We start from the raw sequence: 3,994 nt of genomic DNA on the forward strand, positions 1-3,994 counted from the left end.
TTTGATGATGATGTTGACATAGAAGCTGAGCTGGATGACTTGTAGGCCGAGATTTTTAAAGAGGAGCCCGTTAATGTTTTTGATGAAGCTCCTATGACGGATGAAGAACCCCATCTCCTCCACAAAGATGATGACTTGAAGAGCGATGAACATACTTGCTCATATTTCTTATTAGACATTGAGTTTGATAACCCAGAACATTATTCATTGCTTACTTTCTTTGCTTGGACTATTTATTGGTGCTATTTATGTCTATGTGTAGCACATGCGCTACTTTTTGATTTACTATTACGTGCTTCAAATTGTATTGATTATGCCTGGCATGGCATTTATTTTTAAAATGCAGAAATTGTCTCGCCAGGATGCGTACTCGATCGAGTGGTGATGGGCTCGATCGAGTACCTTTGTTTTTGGGTCTAAAACGTAGCCAGATGGCGTGGAATTGCGTGGTTGGACTTTCTCCCCTATTTTTGCAGCTAGTTTGGGGGAACCCCTACGCTCTTACCCGGTATTCTCTTCCCTTGTATCTACTTTAATTGTATTATCTCTATTTCTTTTCCATTCCTTTTGTTAGATGTGTCCTTTAGGTTTCTGGAAATTTTTGTGTGTGATTGCTATGCTGTAGGAATCACATTGAGGACGCTGTGACATTTAGGTTTGGGGGAGGAGCCTTTCTTTATGTTGTGTGATTTATTTATGTTGTGTGCATCTAAATAAAAAAGGCATAAAATTTAAAAAATTTTAAAATCCAAAAACATGTTTTTAATTTATTTTAGGTCGAGTTTTGATGAAGTAAATAACAATGATGTTAAATGGTTCGTCGGTTTTGTTACTTGTCGTCAAAAGTTACCTTGACCAAAACAATATTTATAACTTCACAAACTACTCTACTCTTAGTAAAGAGGTAAGTAAAGGTCGGATTCCAAGGGACGGGTATTGATGTAGGATTTTCGATTCCAAGTGATTGTGTCTAAGGGTGTCACAATTTGGTTTGAGATAGGAGATCAACTAAACTAATCAACAATGTAAATAAAGTAATGAAAACAAGCAAGATGATTAAAATGAGATGTAAACAATTGATTAAAAGCACTAGGGTGTCATGGGTTCAAAGGGGATTCATGGGATTTGATCATACAAACATATTTTCTACTAGATGCAAGCACTTATTGTTGTGATGGGATCGAGTTGGTTTATGTCTTACAATCCCTAAGAAGGTTTGGGTCCCGGAGCTGAATCGATTAGATTGTACAACACCTACAAGTCGACTTAATCCTCCCTTTCCAACTATATGCATGGTCTAATGAGACTCGAGTTGGTTTATGTCTTACAAGTCTTATTGAAAAGGTAAGTCATGGGTAAAAAATGCAAGGATTCATAGGCTCGCATTTCATCAAACATAACATGTGCATAAGTTGAAATCACAACAAGCAAGCAAATTAATTATGAAAACATATTAGATTAAGCATGAATAAATCCCCATGTTGGTTTCTCCTAATTCCCCATTAACCCTAGTTAAGGAAACTACTCACTCATTATCAAGTTTAACATGCTAACAAGGTTGTCAATCATACTAGGAAGGCAAAACATGATGAACAAATGAAGATGATTAACAATAATTAAAAAGGGATTAAGAGAGAATTATACCTATAATGATGATTCCAAATAATAAAGCAAAGAATAATAGAAGTACTTGATGATTGATGGAAGGTTGTCATGTTAGAAATATTAATCTCATTATTTAACATATTCATATATGTGATATTTAATTTAGTCATAAAATTAAATCTAGATCTTATGCATGCAAACATAATTAGAAATAGAGAAGAAATCATCAATCCTTACTATGATATTTTCGGATTTTTGGGCACAAGTAAGATCTCCTTTTTACTTGTTCTTGAGCTTCCTAATATTGGATGAACAAGGATTCAAGCTTAGAATCCCTCCCAAAGACTTATACCCAAGATGACCTCTTAATAGATTAATATTATTAGTACTAGAACAATATTAATCTAACTAAAATTGACCCAAAATATTAGTTTGTACTCTTGTTTATTCGGCCAAGAATAGGGGAAGATTTTGGAGATTTTCTTTCTTATCTTTCTATAAGTTTTTATGAGATGTTAGAATGAATGTTACACTAAAAATATTGTAGTGTAAGAGTAAAAATATGAGCAAAACCCTTTGCTCTTTTTGTTGGAAAAACCGGACATGGGGGAGGGGAAGTGTCCAATGCATGCCCTCCTTTTCATCCCAAGATAAAGCTATGCATGCAAGGCTAGGTCTAGGTTATTATTATTGTGTTTTCCACTTATTATACAACACAATAAAAACTCTAAAAAACCCCTCCATTTCGGTACACACACATAAAATGGATGAGTCCATTTTATTTGTGATTTTGTCAATATGTCACATTACATGACATCTTATATATAGAATGCATTTTTAACAATTAAATATCAACATATTAATAAAATATGTCACTTATAAAAATTAACATAGTAATTCATAATTACTTGTACCAAAAGTGTTTCCGAATTATAAACTACAACATTCTATATTTATAATAATTTATTCATTCCGTTTCAATTGTCTCCGTAAACAATAATTTCATCTAAGTAATAAAACAATTCGATTACTTAGACTGTATCTAATTATAATCAAATTACAATAAGACCCGTAAATATTACTTCCAAAATCATCCGTCAATTTTAAGCAATTTAATTAACTCGTATCGACATACGATCAATTAAATAAACAATTAAGAGTGTCACCCTTTAGGTATGACCTAAGGGGATCAACTGGTCACCACCGTCGCACGACAGTAATGTCAAACTCTAGTCAGCCAATCATTACCGATATGTGTGGACCAGTTGACTGTAAAATATTACTTCCCACATGTATTCTTAAAATGAGATTTAAACATGTGATCATCATGATCGACAGTTGTGATCGCATTATTGTCGGAGGACACATATTCCAACAATCTCCCACTTGTCCTCGATAAGTGTGCGTCACCAATTCTCTTGTCCTATTACTTTCTCCCACTCAATGCAAGGTGTCTTTCAGGTCGTACATGCAAGTGATCATATCGAGAGTGGTTTCCTCGATCTGGAGAATAACTGATTGACCAGAGTTATCTACCATAGATACCTTCCGGCGTGGCCACGCATTTCCAGCTCATTACTCCTCGAGTGGCCCTGAGATATTGTTATAACCCTTACAAGGGGTGGACAATTCCTATCGCACTCATTCCCTTCGACTAGCCACAGCCATCATAACCCAAAATATGCCCATCTGACCCCATTTACGAAGGTCGTAGTAACATCAATCAAAGTTAATCTGAAACCGTGCCACCTTAGGCGAACAGTCTTTAGTCAAAAAAATCGACTCATTAGAATACTATAGTAGCTCTCGCCATGACCAGGCTATATAAATTTGCCAGAACTCTATAAGCGGTCATTAGCCCGACAAAGTGTTCCTAACAGTCTGCCTATGTGATCGACTAGTCATCTCATATGACTTCATGGCACTTGAACTTGCCATCAATCGCATCACACTCTAGTCACTTCGAGACGTCACCTCATACAAGTGACTATGGGCGAATACTATATTAATCCGTGTTCACTTTAACGGGGTTCAATTGTCACTACAACCCGTTTGGATGTAACAATGTATAAAGAAAAGATAAAAGACAAATGCGATTATGAACATGAACAAAATAACACTTTTATTTCATTTCAAAATCTAACACAAACTTGGTACACGTTTAAGTCCCATGGACGCACCATGTCCATCATGCTTAGCCTGCGATAAAGGCTTGGTGAGCGGATCAGGTATGTTATCATCCGTCCCAACCTTACATATCGCAATTTCCTTTCTTTCAATGAAATCTCTAATTACATGATATTTTCTAAGTACATGTCTAGATCTATTACTAGACTTTGGCTCTTTAGCTTGGAAGATTGTCCCACTATTATCATAATAGAGAGTGATG

This window comes from Silene latifolia, unplaced genomic scaffold, assembly GCF_048544455.1.
Source record: "Silene latifolia isolate original U9 population unplaced genomic scaffold, ASM4854445v1 scaffold_122, whole genome shotgun sequence".
Taxonomy (NCBI): domain Eukaryota; kingdom Viridiplantae; phylum Streptophyta; class Magnoliopsida; order Caryophyllales; family Caryophyllaceae; genus Silene; species Silene latifolia.